The sequence below is a fragment of the Corvus moneduloides genome, chromosome 5 (genome assembly GCF_009650955.1).
Source record: "Corvus moneduloides isolate bCorMon1 chromosome 5, bCorMon1.pri, whole genome shotgun sequence".
Lineage (NCBI taxonomy): Eukaryota > Metazoa > Chordata > Aves > Passeriformes > Corvidae > Corvus > Corvus moneduloides.
The window spans coordinates 7803387-7827045 of record NC_045480.1 but is presented as its reverse complement, the minus strand read 5'-3'; the positions used below and the strand labels follow the sequence as shown (position 1 = coordinate 7827045).

Sequence of the window (23659 nt, the reverse complement as noted above, 5' to 3'; positions counted from 1 at the left end):
AACATCTGTGCTAATATGGAATAAACATGAAATTTTAGCCAAGAATGTGAAAAGCAAATGTTCACATATGTATTTCCAATCTTTTCTGAAACTTATTGTCTCCTAGTGGCCATTATTTTATGTCTCATGGCTCCTATTGCCTCTTCCAACCCAATAGATCTGAATATCTTCACTCAACAGAGCCAACACCTTGTTGAAGAACCTAAATTTTCACATCAGAGCTTGTGCTCCTAAAGCACTTAATAAAACTCAGCTGAAATATAAATCCAGATTTTGGACAGATGGCTGCTTCACATTAAAGTTTATTTTCCAGGATTTTGCTGTATACTTTCCATGGATACTCAAAAGAGTAATTTCTTGATATTAGGATGTTAGCCCATCAGTAATCTTCAGAGTTTCCATCTCACTTGCCAAACTCTATGCATCCATTTAGCCTCCTGTTGACCTATGTTTGTGAACATTGCAGGGTGAATTTCATCACATGGCTGGGATTTATTATCCCATGAGATGCCAGTAGTAGTCTTTGAATTGTCCCATTTTAAAGCTACAAGGTTCACTGACACTGAGAATAAACTGGGATGAAAAACCTTATGTCATGTCTTCACAGCTCCCGAGAAATGTGTCCGTTCCCAAGTCATTTGACATCCAGATTTCTGGCCAGGGTGCTTTTGATAGGAACTTTTTTTTCTTCATTTGAAAATGCAGGTTTGTGAGATTTTAAATTTTCAGTGTAAGGTCCAGGTACACTTTTCTCCAGGTGTACTGACTGAATGGCAAGACCAGTCCCTGCCTCCTGATCACATTGCAGCACTGCCAATGACACAAAAGCAAAGACCTCACTTGAAATGACAGAGAGCCAGCCCTTCAATATGCCTAATTCAGATCAAAGTATTAAACCTAGATAATCTGTGTATCAAGTGCCCATCAGGCTGTTAATCCTTCCTGTTGAAGATACTGCTGAACATTTATTGAGTGGAGAGATACAGGTGATGGGACCCAGAAAAAACAGAAAAAAATGAAATAATTTTTTTCAGCCCCAAATACTGCTGACTCTTGCTCCACTGCTCCAACCTTGGGCCATGTTGCCCGTGTCTGAACATCTCTCTACATGGCATTTAGAAAAAGAATGTATTCAGATATTCTGTTTATTTATTTATATGGTGATGTGGTCTTGTGGTACTCTCTGGAGGCACAGACAGCAGTGTGTGGGCCTGAGGAATCCTGTTCTGAGATTGACATCTCTGCATAGATTTCTATTCAAACCTGCTGAGACCTTACCTGGATTTTAGAGGACTTGTCAGAAGCAGAGATAAATGTCAACATAAGATTCATCAGCAATTCAAGTCCTTGCAGGTAGATGAGTAACTGAAGGAACTCAAGTAAAAGCAACAAAAATGTAAAGATAGATTGACAAGTTAAGAAAAGAATTAGAAAAGCTGCATTGGCTGGGAGACAACTGGTGAGGGACATGCTTGTTCCAGTTCCTTAGAGGCATGAAGCACCAGCTAGCAAAAAAGACTATTTGAAGATGAAAGAATTGTGAGGATTCTTTCTTACTGACAGCTCAGATCAAATGCATACTATCTATCAAAATACAGTATATAGAGACCAAAGAAACAAACTATGGGAGAGCTAAGCAACAGAGTAAGAGAGGCTGTTAGAAGAAAGAAGAAGTATTCCTGAAAAAGGCAAAGATGTGTTCAGCTGAGAAAAAAGAGGTGAACAATTTTCAGCAGATTAAATATAGAGGGTCATGAGACACTAGAAGAAATTGCCCAGAGAAGTTGTGGATGCCCCATCCCTGGAAGTGTTCAAGGCCAGGTTGGATGGGGCTTTAAGCAACCTGCTGTAGTGGAAGATGTCCCTGCTCAAGGCAGGAGGGTGGAACTAGGTGATCTTTAAGGCCCCTTCCAAACCAAACTATTCTGTGATTCCATGATTCTATGAAATATGCAGATTCAAAAAGACAAATCTAAAAATATGTTTGGAATCACCTTAAAAAAAGGCATAAAAATGGAACAATATTAAATTACCTAACTATATAATGAATGCCTTGCAAAGATTTTGCAGATCAGTCGACAGTGAAGTTGTGAAAGTAGCAGCGAGAAAAGGCAACAACATAAAAGAGAAATGAGTTTTTATTTTCCATATTTATTCATCATGAGGCCTTAATGTAGACTTTGTCTGCCTCAACTCCAAGGACAAAGATGAAATATCAGAAGAAACAGATTGTCAGCATCACATATTGTTCATTAAATGGGTTCTAAAGAAAAGCAAGTTGGAAATAATGGATCTTCTGGCTGTAGAGTGTGACCTCTCATTAAACCTGCCTTTTAATAAAATTCTTCAAGTAGAAACACATAAATTTGGGTTGATAGCAAGTTGGTAGAGCTTATAACAAGGAATAAGATCATGACACATGAGAAGATAACATTTATTAATTTATGTGGGAATAATCCAAACAGCTCCCGTGACAGACAGAGAAACCCACTGTGGTCTTTAAAGGATTCAGTGAGCACATAGACAAGGGAGAATCGGTTGACAAAGTCTAACTGGATTTCTTAAACATAATCAACAAAGCCCTTCAGCAAACCCTGTTAGAGAACCTGCTGTGAGATAGGTAAGACCTTAATGTGCATATCTGGGTAAAAGAGAGGAAGCAATAAGTAGGAAATAATGGTCAGTTCCTGAATGCTTGCTGGGGTCTTTCCAAGTAACGTCTGTTTGTGTTTGAGCTGTGCAATATATACATGTTTGTATATATAAATGAGCCCCATGTCTTGTGCAAACACAGAACTTGCTCACCAGCCTAGAGAGGACTGCTCAGGGTAAAAATGAAAGTTCACTATGAAGCAATAAATCAGCTTCACAATACTGATGAAAAAATGCCAGATGGAATTCAGCATTGATAAATCCGAGGTGAGACACCTAAGGAAAAAAGCCCTCTCAATTAATATGCATAAGGACAGGCTTTTCAGATATGCTTTTAGCCATTACCCTTTAGGAAAGAGACCTTGGAAGGATGGCAGACAGTTCTATAAAAAGCAACTTGATGTTCTGTAGTAGACAAAAAAAATCTCCTCTGTTTGAATTTAAGAGTTACTTGGAGAGGAGAACAAAAAAGAAAAAATTCTTATGCTGCTTTGTAAATCTATGGCATGAACACATCTCCAGTAGTGTGCACCAGTCAAGACTCTTCAGCTCTATGTGGTAAAACTTCTACTGTAGTTGCAAGTGGATGTAGACAAACGAGACCTGTAAATGGACATCTCTTATTAGACCAGGTAGTATAATAAAAACAAAAACAAAACATACAATCAAGCACAAAAACTCTCTCCAGATCTAAACCAAAAAAGCATCAAAGGAGTGGTCTTACCCAAAATCTAGTTTGGTATTTCTAGCTACAGAGCTAAGTCTAATAAAAATGTTAATTGCAGCTATCTAAGAACCTTGTATTGCCCAATGCAGACCTAGAAAATGCATAAAGAAGCTCTCAGTGTATGGCACCCGTACAAAGGCGGAATAATCACCTCTGATATATGAAATTGAGAGAGATGTAGAGAAAGCAATTAGGAAATGACAGTTTGCTTATTTTCTAGTACAAGATTCATGAAAGTCAACCATGAAACTAAATGGTGGCTGGTTTGAAACCAAGAAGAAGAGGCGTTTCCTCATACAACACTGAACTAAACTGTGGATCTCTTTACCACAGGATGTTGGGGAGGATAAAAGTCTACAAAGCATCAAAAAGTGACCAGACCAAATAGATCATAGAGGGAAAACCAACCAAGTACTAACTGCAAGAGCAGCAGCCAGTGGCTTAGGAAATCCATGATCCACTAAGCCGTAGAGCTCGAGGAATTTTGCAGGAGGACACAATGATATTTTTATTTTGTCTTTGTATGCTTCCCTAGGCAGCCATTCTTAACCATTAGTAGCATAGTGTGTAAGGAAGATCATTGCCCTGACCCAGTACTGCCTTTTGTGTCTTCTCAGACACCTGGGCTCAGCAGAAGGCATCAGGATCAGGATCCGAGAAGAGCCAACTCCAAAGGTGGAACAGAAAGATGATTTAGTTCAGGCCCTTTGGTGATTATTGAGAGAGGTGGAGAGGGGAGGGTGGCCTGGTAGGTTGTGTCCACCTTTATCCTGTTTGGAGCTTGGAAACAACAGCTGCTGTAAGCTGAGGTGAGAAGTTCATTTGGGAATGATGGTGGTCAGCTTGAAATGCTTGAAGGGGTCACAACACTTTGGTTAGGGGTCTCTGTGCCATTGCTAGGGGTCACAGTGCCACCATTAGGTAAGCCAGGTCAGACACCAGATGGCCCTCCCATGCCTGGGGCTCAGCACATGGTGCATTTTATGGATGGTCAAAGGGCTCCACGTTGATGTCCTGGCTAACAAAACCTGTGGCTTTGAAGGGCGACACACCAACTGCACTGCCAGACCTCTTCCTTGGGAGGGATTTTATTCTTACTCAAGCGCTGGTATAAAGCACAAGTGCTCTGGCTTTAGGAGGATTTGCTATTCTCATAATGATATATGTATTTTCAGAGAGCATTGTTCTTGAATGGAGTTCATTAAAATGAATCTACAGGTAACTGTTCTGTTCAACTTTTTGACAAATAGCTCTAACTCAGCGTTTAACTCCGAAGGGGCCAGGAAATGAAAATATAGCCCCATTCCTCAATAATTATTAATTTCCTGTCACTATTTTCCTTACTTCAAGAGTTAGAAAAGTTTTAAAAATCTTTAGAGGTTGATTAAAGAGTAATTTGTTAGTGGGATGGGGGAAGGGAGGTGAAGGAAAGGGACAGAAGATTATTTCTGAACACCAAAAATAGTTTCAAATTCCCGCCAAGAAATGACAAATTGTTGTATACACAGTCAGACAGAGAGATGTATATTTTGTTTTAAATTCCAATTACAAAATGTACTGCATAAAGAGAAACCACAAATTGAAACTTCATGTGCTCATGCTGACAGCAATACCAAACTTACGGTTTTCTTCTAAAAATAATACCCCCAAGCCCTACCTAAACCTTCCTGAACCTCCTGTCCCCTCTTTAATAAGTAAGAACACAGGGTGTTTTTATTTCTTGGTGACTTTTTTCCTTTCCTTTGAGTCACTAGTGGAGGACCAACTACTCTCAACCTTACTGAGGTAACTTTTCCAATGGTTTCAATACTTGCCTGAGTGAGTATTTTTCCTGGTATTTACGTGAAATTAAGGAATGTGTGACAGGAATGAGAAACAGTCTTGACAGAAGAATGAGAAGCAAACACCATTTTGTAAAGGAATGGAGATCAGGGAAGAAAAATAATGATGTTAGGTCCACTATGTAAAACTTTACTCCTCTTCCATCTCTCTAATTTCTCCCTTTTAAACAGAAAGACCTTTAAATTTGAGTGAAATATCTAAAGAAGATGAATTTGGAGGACTCAGTGCTGGTCATAGGAAACAAGCCACATCAAAATCCCCCAAATAAATCACCTCTAATTTAAGCAAAACTGTACCAGAGACTAAAGACAAACCAGTCCTTTCAGCTTTCAGAAGAGAAGTCAACATCAAAGGAGGAACCTGAAGTAGAAGCCTAGAAATGTAAATCTGTTGGTCTTTTCACATTCAAATTCTCACGCTTCTTCCATTTCCTTTTACAGAAAAAGAATGTGGTCAAACTTGGGGGAATGACTTCACAGCTTTTATTAAAGGGTAGCGTAATCCTCCCCTGGATAACTGGGGAATCATTAGAACAAGAAATAAGCAGTGATGAGCTGTTCCAGTTTGAGTGCTGTGGTTTGGAAGTTTTGACCCATGAGATATTAATTTCTCAGTCTAATTACATGAAAATGTATAAATATGAGCACTGATGAAGAGAAGCATTCTGCTGAAAGGTGAGTGGTACTGAGTTCCCTCCCTTTTTACAAGGAAAAAAAGGTTCCTACCCTCTTAAGGGATACTGCATATAATAATAAGAGTACAATATATGGAAAAAATACATGCACTTCCATTTCACTATTGTTCCATTTTACTGCTGAGGTGGGGAACGAAGAAGTTAAATGTTGTGAGGTCCTTTTGTGACGGTGGATTTGGACTCCATTGGGTCCATCCAATGAAAGCAGTAGCACTGTGGACCCTCAGTGCTGGGTGTTAAGCGTCAAAATTTGGGTGGTAGAACTGCCACCATGTTTGACTGTGTATAAAGAAGCCATGCCCACGTTCAAGTGGCCAGCCTGGATGGCTTGGGGCTCTTAGAGACTCTAATCAAAGTGGGACAGGAATTATGCTGTGTTGTACATAATTAAGAGTAATTTCTCTGAACTTCCTGTTATTGTTCTCTAAAAAGTATCAGAGAAACCTTAATTACTTGCAACAACAACACTAAGGAAAACCCCCCAAACTACTGGAACAATACCATGTAGAATAATGTGAATTAATTGTTAAATTTAGTACCTCCATGAGAAATGCTCTATTGATAGCTCAGAATTGCTCTGCCTGGAAACCACCTGAGCACTGCCTTATTTCTAGACATCTGTCAACACAGTTATTATCTAACAACAAGCATAACATGAAAATAATCGTTCTGTTTAGGGCAGGAACATTAACTGACTGACATTAAATTGCATAAATATCATTATCTCCTGTTGACTTTTTGATAATATGTTGATGAACAGTTTGTGTTTTCCAGGGTGGAAAAACCTTACTTGTTTCTTAGCAGGAACTCTGCACTAAGAAGTTTTTTTTGACAGGTACCTAATTTTGCAATTTTAAATATAATGCTTTCCAAGAGCTGATGATACTTTATTATCTTCCTTTTATGGGTGGTTTGTTGGGGTTTTTTTGTTGGTTACTGTTGTTGTGTTGTTTTTTTCAGACTTCAGTCTTCTGCAGAATGAAGATTGGTATTGCGTTTTGGTATGGTAGTAGAATAACAGCTGGATACCCACAACTCAGTTCACAGCCTGTCCAGCCTAATTTTGAAGTTCTAGGCTGTTAAAGGTATTTAAGCTCTTAAAAGGTGAAAATAGGTGCTTCTTAGGTATCTAATTTATACTAAAACTAATGGGAATTAGGCACCTTTCGTGGACTTATCAAAAATCATATAGGACTGCAGTAGCAACAGAAGCTACAAGTAACTCTAAAATTCTGGCCTTTTTTGATATAAGGCAGGCTTTCCAGAACCAGTCATTTTTATAATGTAAGTTTTTCCCAAATGTTCATTTTTCTGAGAGCCCTAGTACTCCCACCCTAGCTGAAAAACCTCCTCTTACAAAGTGTGTTAATGTCTCACACATTGCTCTTCTGTGTTTGAGGCTTTTGGTCAAATGCCACTCAAATACTTCATGGACCTTAGAAGCTTTCCTGCAGCATCAGGAGTTTCACAGAGCTTGGTGCGTAATCCCAGAGATTTTTTTGCCCTACTATCCCAATTTTCAGAAGAAGCCACGTTGCTCCTGAATATCACATCTTTTTAAGGATGTAAAAATACCATCCAAGCACTTTTGAAAAAAAATTTTTGGGAGCATGAGGGTGTGTGTGAATATTTTCAAAGTTGCAGTTTGACTAACCCAGCCGCTGCTTAGATCATCAAACAGGCATGTGTTTGGGACACAGAGGCACTACAGTCCTGGCGTATTCAGCGCAGAATCCTCATGGTTATGTGAATAATTATCCCTTCATACCGGCCTAGAAATCTTGGACAGAAATAGCAATCACAGCAAGGGTGCTAAGAAATAATTTGTACCATACATCTGTTAATGTCCCTTAGCCCAGCTGGAACCTGCATGCTTTCCTCCCTGTCTTGGGTTTCTCAAAGTGTGTTGATGTGTATTTAAGCCACGGGAACAGTCGAGGCAATCAGGCACGGGGGAGACATGAACTTCCCTGGTATTTTGATTCCAAACTGTGATTTCTGTTATCAGGATGGGTGAGGAAGAAAAGTGTCAAGTGTCACTTGGTCTCCTGTTCTCAGCTTGTCTGGCTAATTCAGGGAGGAGCCTCTGAGGCCAAAGCCACCCCAAATGCAGAAGACCTAGAAGACCATTCAGACCAATGTTCTCCAACAGGTGTCCCATGAGAGCAAGCACCTCACTGGGATTACACTGATGATACACCAACTGGATATGACTGAGTTTTTGAACAGAGTGAGCCAAAAGAAGAGTTTCATATTTTGCTTCATCTTGGTTTTGAGAAGGACAAGAAAAGTCCCTAAGGAGTGTCATTTCAGGACATTAATTGTAAAGATGCAAGAAGGGGAGAGTAGAACAAAGCACCTCATATGTGGGCGTGGTTTTCTCAGAAGGTTGAACTAGAGATCTCCTGACATCCCTTCCAACATACAACAACCAATTATCTTGTAAGGGTGAGGAAGCCTGATCTTTCAAGCCTGTTTTGCTATTAAAGAAACAGTTTTCTTTTTTTCATGCACGGCATTTTGTTTAGCCTCTTGCTTGACGTAGGATCACATCGTATTTATGTTTAACGTGCTTTCTCTCATTCACTCTTCCCCCTGCTCTCTTTAATGCCACAAACTCTTCCCACCCCATATATTTTTATTTTACACAAGAATTATGCAATTCATCTGGGATTTGCTTAGGACTGCTTCCAAATACACCCACACAACTGCTCTAAGAGTGATGAGGTTTATCCAAAGATGGATTTGGCAAGTCTGTGTTTCAAAGGGTTACTGATCCAAAATGCTTCAGGAAGAGACTTTTAGACACACAAGTAACCCCACAAAGCAATAAAATACAAGATCATGAACTGTTTCTGTATTTAAATGTTTGGAGGAGTTGAAGCTGGTAGCTCAAATATTTTGTCTGAAAATGGCTACTTCTCCACCAGTGAACCAATATCAGTCAGTTTGATGACGACTAACTGAGTGGTCACAGCCCGTGACTATTCAGGGTTTCGTGATGTTGAAGACCTGCCAGGTTTTTTTCTTCAGAATAATACAGGAGTTTGGTTCAACCAGGTTACAGATGGTCAGAGGAGTCTTTAACACACTGTTAACTAATTTTGTTCCATTTGCAGATGCATAAAACAACCTCGAGAGGCCCTGTTGTCCATTGACAAGGCTATGAATCTAGAGACCTGGTTTTGATCTTGTCTCTCCTCTTGAACTGTTCCACAGCCAAGACTGAGTTGCCTTTCTCCTCCATGCCTTAGAATAAACCCTCACAGAAAATGAGGGTCCACAGTACAGCCCTCCATTGTCGAAACAGTCAAAGAGCTACTGATGAGAACTGGAATGTAATGACTGGGATTCTGTTTCTGCCAGTGCACTAATTCCAGAACCCACACCTAAACTTATGAAATTACCTTTTAAATGATGAGACAAAATCATTTGTTTTATTCTTTTTCCCTGTATTTGTGTCCCCTGGGTGGCAACAGTGGAAAATGCTGGCAAGGAGAGCAGACAGTAGACAAGGTCCTATTGGCACAAATCTGAGGGTTTTGCCTGTGTCAGTGATGTAAGGACACCAGTCTCCTTCAAGAGATGTGGTTTATCAGTGGAGCTTTTGCAGTGCCTGGGACGTCAGGCTAATGGTCTCACATACAGATTCTGTAAGATGCCTTTCATTCATCCAGCCAAACAGGAGCTGTGCTTGTGATGCTTTCCCAAACTGAAGGGCATTGCTCCATGAATGCAAGCAATGTTAAAGCCTGAATAATACACACAGTCTTCCATTTGCAAATTGCCTCCACCTCTCCCTTTGCCCTCCCCACCATGTGGTTTAGCTTTTGGCTCTGCAATAGATACTCTGAATCAATGTTAGCTTTCTGAGAGACTAACACTGAACACTGAAGGTCTGAGTCAAACCCAGCCGTGTTACAAGTCCATTGTTGGACTGTCGCTTGTTTTGGTTATTTTTCCCTGGAGTTTTGTTAGAGATGAACTGGACCTTTTGGCAGCATGGACAAGCACCTCTATTTTGTCATTTGGTGCCCCAAAGACATCCATGTACTAATCAATCCAAACAGGAAGCCAAAATCTTTTTAAGAGAAGAGCATATTGTTCATTGTAAATGTTTGCCTCACCATTAGTGCACTAAAGAGAAAGCTTGGAAATGGAAAGACGAAGGAATAAAAAATAGCTTGGTAATGCAGTTTACACAGGTACATGCAGTGTAACAACAGCTTGTGGGAACTGTGAAGCACTGTCCTCATCTGAGGTGTATTTCAGTTTTCAGCTCGGTAAAATCCCAGCTTTTTAAACAAGCAAAAACTTGTCCTTTTTACCAGGCTGTAATAAAATATTTGTGGTGGTTTTTATGGTGCAAGCCATCATTCACTTAATACTATCTGAAGGTCATTTCTCCTAGGACAGATCACAGCACATCTCCACACTAAGATCCGAGAGCTTGAGACTGGTGCTAGGTTGTCCACAAAGACCCCCAGAGGCCATGTTTGTTTGTTCTGAACGGCCCAATGGCATGGCATGGGCTGGAAACCACTCTACACCATGCCCTGCTCACCCAGACCAAGGAGGCACTCTGGAGTCCGAACATCGTGAAAGGAGAAATGCAGCTGTTGGAGTGGCTGTGTCATACCTGGGTCCACTGAGTCAGAGTCTGTGTGCACACATCTGTGAAAGAGCAACCTCCCAATCCCCAAATGCACTAACCCTGAGGGGTCAACATGAATCAGTATGTCCACTGGGCAGTACTGGGGAGTTTCAATTGATATAATTCTCAGGAAGGGCAGGGATGTGCTCTGGCATCAGAGCTGCTGAAGGCCACAAGAAGGCCCTAGTTCAATCTTACCTGTCACTGACATATGCATGATGTAGTTCTTTTCACCCTCAGAAAGGACTGGACACACTTTTTCCTCTTCTGGTCTCAGAGAGAGACCAGAAAGGTTCCTCCAAGAGATCGCAGGTGAAGTCAGTTGAGCCACTTTAGGGAAAAGAAAGACTTATGGCTTGATATCTTACCATGTCCAGGATTTTATTAAATATGATAGAGATGTGTGACTCAATATAATCCTGTTCACACCTCTGGTGCTTGTTAGTTTTCATAAAAACATAGGACAAGACCATGATTTCCTCAATACCGCACTTCCAGTTGAAGAAATTAATTCAAATCCACTATACTAGTCAGAAATTGCAAGGTGCCATGAAATTCACTTTGTTTTCCCTTTAAATGCTTCTTTTGATAATATGACCAGAGGCTGCATCCTTGGACATTTCAAATTTTCTTGCATTTCCTTGTTGTACCATTCTAGATTTCTCTGGATCACCTTCATGACTAAGCTAACTTCAAGCACTCCCTCAAGCATCCTAATCCCTCTTCAGTACATATATATGCCCCTGTATGTTACTTTCATATATTTCCATGGGATTTTGGAAGCTTCATTTAAACCTCTCTTCTTACACAGTCCCCTTATCCTTTGCTCTATCCCTCCATCATCCAGCATATCAACTCCAGCAGGATCAGAGCAAAACTTGAGGTGGAAGGAAAAGGAAATGCTTTCAGTTGGTGTAAATGACAGTCATAAGACAGGACATTGGCCTAAGGGCAACTGGGATGTATTTATTCCATGAAGTGCCATGCAGAAATACCTGAGCTAGCTGGGAACATGCTAGTTCAGGTTACAGAAGTAAAGTGTATACACATTAGCAGAAATACTGGAATTACTTAGGTGTGGCTTTTGGGGATTATCCTGTTCCACCCAAACAGAGAAGTACTGTGAAGCTTATGTAGCCAAAAAAAGTGATAATTTCCTTAAACTTTTAAAGCCCAAAAGATTTTTTGAAATTTTTTGCTATTTTTTCCCCATTTTTTCATTGAAGTCATTCATTTTGAATAGTACATTTTGCACAGATAAAGCTTGTAGAGCAGCTGTGAAGATGCCACTGCTATTGCTGCCCTCCCTAGAGACTCCAAATGTAGTGATGGCAGAGTTAGGGCAGAAGAAATAGCAGTGCATGGGCTGAGTTGAATATTTCTACTTGCCTGATCACCAGGAAAAGTGGCTGGAGTAATTGAACAGTGGGGAATCAGGGAAAAGAATCTGCTGCTTCAAGCAGGCTTCAAGAATCAGGAGACCTCATTGAGGGGCCTTACCACTGCGAGTCGTGGGAGCCCACCTCTCTCTCACTCTCCTTCTGCATCAGCAGAGCTCCTCCCAACCTACATTCGTATAAAGCAGGTGAAGATCACAAATTTAAGCTCTTTGTGCACATCCATCGGGATCTCTCTGAGAGGTACTTATGTAGCACCACCATCTTAGCTTTTTTCACATTTTGCTTGCTGCTCCAGAAGGCAAATTTGATGAAATTTCTGCATTCATTTTGGAAATGGTAGAAGTGGGAGACTTTGCAGTTTGTCCAAGGAAGTCTGTGGAAGAAATTAAACCAAGGTCTCTCAAATGTCAGTTTAGCACTTTATATGATCCTCCTCCTCTACTTCTGTTTCCCCTGGACAGAGGAAATTGCCTCCATAGATGATCCAATATAATCATTGCAGACTTAGCTACAATAACTTCATAAAGCAATCACTGAAATAAGTACCTGTATTCTCAGATAACACAGGTCTAGGATGCTGCTCAGGAAGCACTGAGCACAAGCTCAAAGTGTTAGTGATTTCCTCCAGCAGCTGAGACCTCCTCACTGCCTGCATGAGAGCTTGGTGTTGGCCCACTGGTGTGGAGGTGCATTTTCATCTTCAAAACAGAAAGAAAAAAGGGATACAACAGGATTGGGCTGAGATAGGGAATTAACAGGATGAGGTTAATTTGGGTGGTGAGCCAATGTCACGAAGGCTGATGGAGAACAAAACTGCCTGTCAGTGGTGTGGGCTGAGCTGGTACCCCGTGCTGGAATGCAGAGCATTCACGTGTGGGAGATCTTCACCTGCCTGCCACAGCAGTTTGCACTTCACTACCAGCACCAATATTAAAACTTCCTTTAGCCCCCAGAAAGAAGATAAACATGTCTTTCAATGCAGATTAAATACACACGTAGTTCTGAAACATTGTCGGTCATTACTAATTCATGGCTGCTGTCCAGTGAATGGAGAAAAACATTTCCCCTCATAGGTTTAACAACAAAACCAATAAAAAACCCCAACAAGTCAATGGCTTATACTGTACGCTAAAACAGCTTAAAACACAAACATTTCCAGAGTACAATATTTCAAGTAGTCTTGTAACTGGAGGAGCTATTTTTTAACCGGATTCCTACTTTTTACTACCAACAGCCTTGTCTTATTTGCAGAGGCTCTGCTAGCTGTCAGACATCCTGACTCCACTTAATAAACTCACTTAGAGCAGAACTTTCTTAAGTCACAGTGTAAGTACATAAATTAGTTGTTTTAGCCTTAGACCAACACACTTCTCTTTCTTCCCTCTCTCCTGAGCACTGAGCTATGATGAAGAAACTCAAGTCTCAAAAGCACCAACAGTTCATTAAAAAATACTGCCATAACCCAACGTGCCTAATATACTGCGGCTCCTGTTGGCTTTGGTTGGAGCTGCAGGGATGCTTACTTGTACAACTAGGGTACAACCAGGCAAAGTTTGGGTCCTTAGATCTGGGACCCTAGGTTTAAATTCCACTTTTGAAATGCTTTATGTGCAGTGATCTCAGAGAAAGAACCGCTGAGATGACACCAGGTCATAGGCAGATTTTGTATTAAATGAAGTTTAATGCACCAGGAAGCGGAGAGACACTCCAGTGTGTCACCAGATAAGCAGGAGCATGGCATATTTCATTAGTGGGTGGATCTTAGTCTGGTTCCTTGTGAAAATGAAGCTCAAACAAACCCCATAGTCGTGTCTCCCTCTCTGTCTGACCCTCCCTCATAGCTTCCCCATCCATTGGTCAAATTTATTCACATTCAACAGAAAGAAATACATTGCAAAAGTAAACAAAACTGAGGGATATGGGCTGCCAAGTGAGAGAGGCATGCTGGAAGTCCTGCTGTCTGAGAGGAAGGCCACTTAACCTTTCAGCGTGTCCAAAAGAGGATGGGGCTTTGGCAATGAGGGCACACACCTTCACAAAAAAAAATATAAAAATGTTGCAAAGCTCCAAGGCACTGGACTTTACTCATTCCTGTGCTTGTAACTGGTATCTGTTGCTGTTGGTGCATAAAAGCCACTCATGACAAGCCTGGAGGGACTCCTAGGGTTCCCTAAATCAGAGCCTAGCTTCTGTAGCCCCTCTCCTGAGAGGGGATGTGCAGCATGGGATCAGTTTGCTCAACTGACCCTTTACTGGGAGGGATGAACTGACTTTCCGTCTCGCCATGACAATTCCCATCTGGAGACAGGGCTGGTCTGACCGCTTGGGGCAGAGGCACAAGGGCCACCCATTTCCAAGGCTGGCCCCTTTGATATGAGAACAGGGGGAAAAACACCTTGCCCTTGTGGGAGCTGGGGACAGCATCTATTCCTGGTCTCTGGTCCTTTGCCCTGCCTGGCTGCCCCCTGGGCAAGCACAGAGAAATGCCAGGCTGGTGACAGGCAGTAGCTGGCAAAGCTCAGTGTTGCAAATGCTGTGCTTCTCCTGCCAGCTGCTACGTGTTGTACCTGGTGGCAGCTGCTATTTTTATATTGAAACTCATTTCTTGCTAATAATCTCTGTGTTACATCTTGAGAACCAGATCTAGCCCTCTGGTAATTTGATCTTAATTAAACAATCTAGCTGCCAGTCCAGTCCCTTTCTGGTAAGCTGTGTATTGCAATGTTTGGTGTTAGTCAAAAACAACAGACATTTATCAGGCCTGGTGTTGTAAATATAGCTCAATTTCCAAGAGATGCTGATAGTAAAGTTTGCCTTGCCCTGCCCTACCTCTCCCCTAAGCTGAGTCATAATAACACACAGGGTTAACTCAACTCCATCACATGGTGTAATGCTCAGCAAGATTTGGCAGATAAGAGACCTCACTAATCCTACAAATCTCATCTTTCACGCTGAAGCAGTTGGCTGGGATACCTTTTTCTCTTTTTTCTTTGTGTGTATTTAAGTTATTGTTTAATACAATCTTCCAAGTTACATAATGGTTTCTCTCTTCACTTGATGTCATCTGAGCCCTGCACAGGAATGCACACACAGCCTCTGACATCTTTGAAGTCCTCCAGGGCCACTGCTCCCTGTCCACTGAGCAGTTTAGAAAGAGCAGGTACCACACATTCTTACACACAAGTGCTTTCCAAGAGCCAGCTACACCCGTCTTGCACCATGTACCGTAACCTTTTGGAGAGTTTATTATTATTATTTGAGCAGGCTGGGCCAAATTACAGTGAGATTGTCAGCAGAAAGAGCTATATTTTTTTCCCTCCTGAAACAACTGGACTTGCCAAGCATAACTGGTTGTGCTCTCAAAAGAAAAAGCCACATTCACTGCAGGAATAAAGCTTTCAGCCATGGGGAGCCCAGGGGTTGTGGTCCACTCCAAAATGCAGCTTTTTGAGTCAAGGCAAAATCTTTGCCTTATGGAAAAAATATGCCCCATCAGACAGGAGGGAGCAGATGGGAGGCAGATACTTCCTCCATTGGGATGGTTCAGCCTGAAAGAGGACTGGGTATAGTGGTGGCTGGAAACCCTCTGATGGTTTGTTGCTCACCACAGTCTAGCCATTTCCCCCAAATCCTAGGTGGGTCATTGCTAAGCCCTCACTGGACTCCAGGCACATGGTTCCCAGGTGGCAGATGCACATCTGGCATGGCAGGGGCTGCTCGTGGGGCACAGATCACCAACACTTGCTCTGGTTTCACCAATCCACCTCTGAATGGGAACTCCAGCCTGCCCAGCAGAGAGTTCCAGCAGCCGCTCCTCAAAGACATAACAATTTCACCTCACAAATGATTTTCCAGGGACAGACCTACAAATTTTGTAGAGAGTCATGAGTGGACTCAGTTCCATCTCAACTATTTTGGTTTTCCCTTTTTTGCCTCTATTTGTTTTTCATTCTTTGCTGCAGTATTTCACTACTTTTTTTTCCCACTGGATGTTTTTGCTCCTCCCTTGCCTGCTTTGTCTCTCACAGCCTCTCCTAACCCAGTGACATTTGTGTTCAAATGTTCAAACCTACCCTGCTCAAGAGGGCTCAGAAGCAGGGTAAACAAGTTTGCCTCTCTGTTTAGCATGCAGCTCAATTGTGCATTTACAGTAGATATTCTGCTTTAATTTGCTTTTAAACAGCCCCTTCAAACAGCTCAGAACTCTGGTCATTGTTCTTTTAGGTGCATTACAAAACCATAATTAATTAGCTGGGCTCCCCTGTGGATTTTCTCAGATTTTACCCAATCTTCCCGCCAATTTTAATGACCTTCCCAGTTAGGGGCTTTACATCTGTAAATGCTGAGTGCCATTCAGCACTTGGTAAACAAGGGGTATCTGAGCAAAATAGCCAGAGCTTGAAATCAAAGAGTTTACTTGTTTGTAGTACAGAAGACACTGGCAGTCTGGGTGGCTCTTAGCACCTGCCGTGCTGTTTGATGACTGAATTTTGGCTTTCTGTCCCATATTAAAAGAACTCAAGACTGATCTCTTTTACCTTTCCATAAAGTTGGGATTGTGGGGAAATGTGTACTGCAGAGCCCTGCTATCCCACCCACTCTTCTTTGCCTTTTGAAAGCAAGAAACAGCACTTTGTTCATTGTCCGTGCAAAACTTGCCGAGAGCTCTCCAAAGAGAAAGTCAGCCAAGCAACTTTCAGCTGCTCCCTCTTCCTGCTGGCTCCAGGCCAACATTTCCTAGCAGGTGTTGTGTGCCAGCAGATAAGAAGGAAGAGAAAAGAAAGAAAGAAAAAATGAGCAACAGGAAAAGATTTGATGGTCTGTCACATGGGCATGGACCATCTACCACGTGATTCTCAGTGGCTCCTCAGATTTTAGCACGTGTGGTGCAAAGGCAACACGGACCTTCACACCACCTCGTGGACCCCACACCACCACCATTGCTGCAAGGCAGGGACAGCTATCCACACAAAGGAAGGCATTTCCATCTGGAAAGCAACAGCCAGCTTGTGGCTGTGCAGGAGGGATGAAAATACTGCTTTTGTTCCAATCAAAGTTGAATTTTAGGTGGTTCTTCTTCAGTCACCCTTCGCCCTTCAGTCAGAAGGCTGGCCCAGTGGGTTGTGTACATGGCTGGAATAAAGCATGTCAGGAGCTAACTGGACTGTTTAGATGGGTGTAGTATGTGACCATAGGTCTGGCACAGTTGCTTGGATCAAAGTTTGACACGAGTTGCACAAGAAATAACTAAGCTCAAGAATCAGGAGAGTGCGGCTAGAGAGCACTGGCTTCACAGGAATACAAAGCCACATCATAGGAATGTAAACAGAAGAGGTTATTTTCTCAGTGATGTCAAAGTTATGTGCCACAACACGGCAAGCAGGTTTTCAGTGCACTCTGAAAATGTACACATTTTCAGAAAGTATGGAACTGCAGCAAGAAGTTCCCTGTCTGGGGAACAGAGGGTGCACAACCAAAATAATGCTTTCTATGACTAATTAGAGAAGTTGGAGTCTGAAATAAAATTACCTCCCTGAGGTGTACAACCTGTTCTCTCCAACATGAATTATGGCTGCTTATGGATATAGTGAACCAACATTTAGCTTTGAATGTTCCAGTTTTGAATGTTCTAGTTTCAGATGAATGTACAGTTCCTGCATGTTCAGGGTCTTGATTTTCACCTACATTAGTACAGCAAGAACCCTAGTGATGAAACCAGCCAAACCTCCTGGTCTGCTCATTCTGTGGCAGCTCGACAGCCTTCATAAACTTTCATGCCAGAGCAGCTGTTCAAAGGGCTGAATGCTGAGTAAGACATAACCAGGCACTGCCAGAGGGAAGCTCACTAATAAAAGAAAAGCGGTTAGGCAACAGTGTTCAGTCTGTGCCTTGGCTTTCCATCTGTAAAACAAGGATGATGGTGTGCCCTTATCTTGCAGGGGAGTTGTGAAGATAGATCATATTAAAGGTGATTTAAAAGGTGCTCAGAGACTGGTGGGTAGAGGAGCAAAGCTACTGCCTCAAAGAGTGAGATTTTCTTGCTGTAGTTTTTAACTTTCAGAGCAGGGCAATAGCTCGTACAAACAGCTCCTTCAGGACTTTCCAGTGGGCACAGCTTTGGACCCCTTTGCTCCTCCTGGGGCTGATATTAAGCTCATTGTTTGGGTTTGCAGAGGCTGGAGAACCTTCTGGAAGATGTCCTGAAAATCAGGAAATTGGGCAGAACGGCAGCAGAGATTAGTGGATTATTTTTCCCACTTCTGTTCTCTGTATCCAAGATGCAATTGTTTCTTCTAAGTGGTCTGAATTACTGGTTATGAATAATTAAGGTATAATCGAAGATTAATATCAGACTGGTTTTAGGCAGTTATTTTCTTAATCAGCTGATATGGCGATTAAATCTCATGGGCTGCCAGGGGATTTCTGTGATTTCTTCAGCTAATGAAGAGCTAATAATGACACTTTTAAGCAGTTCTCAAGTGCCAGAGCACCAAAGGTCTCTCCCACGGGATTATCTTGCTAATGGTGACAACCTGAGTGATGGCCTCTTCACAGAAAGATGAGTGCTTGCATTTCCCTCAACGGTATTTCTTACTTTACCTTAGGACTGAGAAGGAGAAAAATCTGCAAATGTTTTAGATAACTGGTTGGGTCAGCATTTCAGGAACAGGTAAAAACTGTCTGGTGAGGAGCACAATCAGCTGCTGGGCCAGTCCAGTCCATGGTACTGCAGCAATGCTGATCGAGGGCCAGCACTCACCGTATTTGCTAAACCCCATGGTTTTATGATGGAAAGGACTGGGCTGAGCTGTCTGTGCACAACCATGTTAACCCTGATGATGCCAGAGAAATCAGTCCAGACCTTGGTGTAGGAATTGGTCCACACCAATAGTAACCTGATCAGAACTGAGACTAAGCAGAGCCAGAGCAGCCACATAATGCGCAGAAGGGAATCAAGAGGTTTCCAGGATGGGATTTTTAAGACAAAGACCATAGTGAGTTTTTAAAGTTTTATAAAGCCATGTGAGAGTGATAAGGGTGTTAATGAAGAGGAACCAGAGAATGGCATGAGTTCGCAGGTCAGACACAGATGGGGAGCCCTTCATGCTTGCTCTGAGTCAGCTTCTGTCTCATAAACTCAGCTCAGCCTTGATGCTTCTGTCAGATCTGTTGGGTGACCATTTCCACAGCCCTACCAGGTCTAACTGTGGCTGTGTCAGCCTGGTTGGGTGAAGATTCATTTTTCTCTTGATGTACATTCACACATGGAGGATTTGGCACATCAAATGGCACTGGTTCAGAAGCCAGCTGCCACTCATCAAAGTTTGCTATGGATGTGACTCATCCCTTTGGAGAGAGTCAAAACCAGGCCTCTGTGCCACTTAAGTCCCCTTCAGATGTGAAATTTTGCTGTGCAATTCTATGAAATGGACACACAGAGTCTATTTTTAATTCTAAATACCCCTACTTTGGAGATGTTGCTTTTTCCTCTATTTCCTTTCATCACAGCAAGACGCTTATTAAGAACTTGCTTCTGCAGTGGAGCAGACTCATACAATTTAGATTTTATTTCTTAAAGAATAACCATCTGTCAGCTACTGAGAAGGAGGAAAAGAATCTATCCCTGAAGATTTGGAGATCTGCGAGTCTTTAACCAACTCTTGGAACATGCTGTATCTCAGAACAGGAACTGAAGTACCCTGGGAAATCAAACAGGAAAATCAAGTAATAAAATGTTCAGAGAGGCGACGCGCAAATGTGCAGCATGAGGGTGGAAGCACTTGCCCATAGAAAGAAAAGGACTCAGGTTAATAATCAAAATGACCTCACACCCATAAATTAGGCAAGGAAAGTGAAGGACGGAAAGGAAACTGCTCTTTAAATGCTCATTGTCAGAGAGCTGTTTAGGAGCTCTCCATGCAATCAGCAAGTGCTCCCTGGTGCAGGTCTCTGGGTACCTGTTATGTTTGTAATAAGCTGCTGAAGGGTGTGCTGCAGAAACTTCCAGAAAGGTCACAGTCTGTACAGACACGGTGTGGTGGGTATGTGAACTGCTCTGCATAATTACTCACCATTTTTAATAAATTCCCCAGTCTCTGCTGAGACTTCCAGTGGCAGCACAAGAGGGACCTGCATCAATGTACACCAGGAATGGTGGCTGCTTTTACAGTCTCAGAAGGGCCCTTCACTGGTGTGTAGCGAAGCTGTGGAGCCAAACATGCTTTTGCACTTTCTGTTGGGCTCAAGCCAGTCCCACAGGCTATCACCATCCACCCCTGCTGTTCACAAAATTAGTCCTGTCCCACACAGGGCTGAGAGGTGACAAATGGTGGTAGGATACAGCTTTAAACACTGCTCTGTGGTTTCCTCAGACTGTATGGCACTGGTCTGCAGATCCTCTGTGCCTGCAGTCAGGTGGGGCTGTAGACAATTTTGGAAGTTCTTTGGTATCTGGGTGGCTCCAGTTTGCCAGCTGCCAAGGGAGGCAATGCAAACTCCCTCAGAAGCGCTCGCCTGTCCAAAGGGACTCCTGGGTCGAGGACATTTATTTGGCTTCCTATTGTAACAACAGGCACACAAAAAGAATAAAAGTCAAAATAACAAAACTTCACCGTGGAGAAATGATGATGTTCCCCTTGCCCAGACTAAAGCTTATTGCTACCAGGTGGAAGAGTTAGACATCTCTCCACTCTGGGTGTCATCCGCAGCCTTTGGCACACACTCAGGTACTGCGTGCTGCGTTACTGCCCATACTGGATCATATCCCAACTAATGCAACCCAAATGTGCCCATTTCCTTTGCCTGTGGACACCATGTGCTCACACCTGAGCCAATTCCTTGCTTGGAGGATCTCAAGCTGTTTGTAGGGAAGTTGTCAAGCTTATGCAGTTGAAGGCTCAGCATCTCTTCTGGTATCCAGTGTACCTGGACCCTCTCCTCCATCCACTGTCCTGTATTCCTCTGGGAGGGCTCTTTCCTTCCTCATGTCCCAATGTAGCCGGGAAACCAGCTCTCCATACTGTGGGTACAGCCATCTGGAGGAGAAGGCAATGCCAGATGATTCAGGGGATTATCTACAGAGCCTTCTGCATCTCACCCAGTGTCGTTCTAGCCCTGGCCCACAGCTCCTTGCATCCTTACTCACAGCTCCTTGCAACCTCCCCCATCTTTGATCCTGCTCGGTGTGTGATTCAAAGCTCACAAAATCTGTTCCCACTATGTCTGAACCTTGAGGTAAGACCAGAGATGAACCCAGACAATGCTGTGCATGCTCATGCAGTTTCTAGGATATCTGAGACCTCTGTAGGAAACACACCTCCTCAGTGGCTGTTGAAATGTTGCTGTTCTCCTTTGCAAAATGTCAACCTCTCTCTGCCCTTGGGACTCTTACTATAAAACTGATAATGGACCTGTCTCATTTGATTCAGACGCTACCAGAATAACTTTTAAGTGTTTGCAGATGATCAGAGCTGGGCAGGTTTGTCCTCTTCTCTCTGCATAATACATTCCCATCACTGACTATTTGGCAAGAACAGATGGGCTCAGAGGCCATTCCCTTGTAATCTAAATGCTGTGGACAAAAAAGGGATTGTGGTTTGGGGAAACAACTAGTGCACCCAAGTCTGAGTAAGTGACAACTATGGACATGTAAGAAGCAAGAAAATATCAAGCCATCCTAAACAGAGACTAGGACCTGGGAGAGAAAGCAGACATCACTATAGGCTTATCTCTCTCCCACTTCTTTCTCTTTATGTCTGTCCCATGTGGCTGCAGGGCCACATGGACCTTTGCTGGCCCTTATGTTCTACTAACTTTGTTGGTGCCCCTCAAGTGTGAAACGTGTCCTTGGACTAAATGCCACTGATGACATTCATCTTCCTATTGAAAGCCAATGTAAGCTGCAAACCCAGGATTTCTCAGAGAGATGGAGAAGAGAACACCTCAGGCCATGTGATTTTCAGTAGCTATATGATTTCTTTTTTAGTTTCCTCTCTTCCATCCCATCTGAATTGTGTCTCCACAATCCAAGCCTAAGGAGGCTCAGCAAAGCCTGAACTTGGAAAATGAGGAAGATTAAGTGGATCAAGCAACTGGCTCATAAGTGGGAGAGAAACCTTGTGATGGGATAGAAGGAGCCACTAGGGAAAGTTTGATAAGAAACAGGATTAAATTACATCAGTTTGCATAGCTGAGCTGTGTCTGAACCTTGTCCTGTGTAACACACAGACTAATGCAAAGAACCCCTACATCATGTCTCTTTTCTTCTTCACACAGCAAGGCTCACCTGTCAATCACCATAAATTGCCAGATTAGACATTTACTATCTGTCGGGGTTAAATGTGTTACTTTCATGTGCTAGCTGGAAGCTCATAATTAGCTCACACCTTCTTATCAGAGACTGGCTTAGTTTTCCTGTTTTTCTTAATTTTATAGCTGTTTTGCCTGCTGTAAATCTGTCTCCACTGGGGATGCCTCATTTACATCCATTTATTGCAAGAAAGACTGAACTAAATTAACCTTAATTGACTCCAGTTCTGAGGAATTTTACCCACCATTTCCCGTTCAGGGCAGGAGAGTTTCTGACCATGTAGGTGCATGAACTTTAAAGATGCTGGGCTAAACTCTGTCCTCTGGTTAGGCCATCTCCACCCAGAGTTATTTTTGTACTTTAAAGTGAAGTTTCTTCAGTGTAAGTTAGGGTGGGATCTACTCCACCACTAAGCTTTTCCAACATCTCATTAGAAAGCTACATGCTGAAACAATTCCCTCCTGCTAGGAAACTTTGGATCCATTTGAAGTTTGGAAAATATCTTGCTTTTATGTCTGGACTCTCTAAGGCTGTTAACATGTCTTGGGGTTGCTGAAATTGCTTTTCAATTCCATACAATTGCACTGATGAAGTTAAATTGCAATTTTCTGCCTTATTTTCCATTTTCATATTGCTTGCTCCATTTCTCACCATCTCTGCTTCTTTATATTCTGAAAATGCTGAAGTACAGTGGAGAGCAGGGCATGGCTCATTACTTGGCTAACTCAGCTCTAGTATAGAGTTATCTGCAAAAGAGATGTTCAGGAGCTAAGTTATTATTATTATTATTATTATTATTATTAAGCTTTTCAATCAAGCTATCAAGGGAGCAGATTTTAGCCAATGTGTTTGTGCCTCTTATTACATGCAAGGGTGCTGGGCAGGGGGATGCTCGAGGAGTCTCTAGCAGCAGTGTCTGACTCCTCTCTCGAGGTATAGAGCAGCACACTGCATCTTGCCAAGCACTTACTCATGTCTCTGGGCTGCATTTTCCAGTGCTCTTGCCATCCTCCCTTGCAGCCATGTGCTGTCACCAACTGCTTAACTAACCTCAGCATGGGCTTTGTTCTAGTAGATCTTGCAGAAGACATCAGGCTACTGGAAAAGTCTCTCTCCATGTTCGTTTAGCACCAACACTGCCCTGGAGCCCACGGCAGGCAAAGGTCCAATTTCTGGGGAAGCCTGCAGGATGTGGATCCTGCCATGTCCATTTCAGTGCTGTTTCCAGCTGACAGTCCCAGATGTTCTGAGCACCTGCAAGGTGAGTGGACCATGGCACTGACTGCCCACTTAAGGAAGAGCATGATGGACACTGACGGGTTCACAGAGAGCAGCAACGTGGCCAAATCCTTCTTGTTTTCAAGCCTGTGAATACTTTGAC

At 42.6% G+C, this 23659-nt stretch overlaps 1 long non-coding RNA gene across 10 annotated transcripts in view; it reads left to right on the top strand.

Annotated features, from left to right (window-relative positions):
- Positions 1-8424, top strand: part of LOC116444507 — a 53568-nt gene extending 45144 nt beyond the window's left edge. For 8 of the 10 annotated variants that reach the window (XR_004240347.1, XR_004240358.1, XR_004240357.1 and 5 more), the window contains 3 exons: positions 5662-6750; positions 6876-7000; positions 7924-8424. This is a non-coding gene — a long non-coding RNA (uncharacterized LOC116444507). Of the gene's footprint in view, positions 1-5661; positions 6751-6875; positions 7001-7314 lie in introns of all 10 variants that reach the window. The other 2 variants (XR_004240348.1, XR_004240349.1) reach the window with 2 other exon arrangements.
- The last annotated feature ends 15235 nt before the right edge of the window (positions 8425-23659 follow it).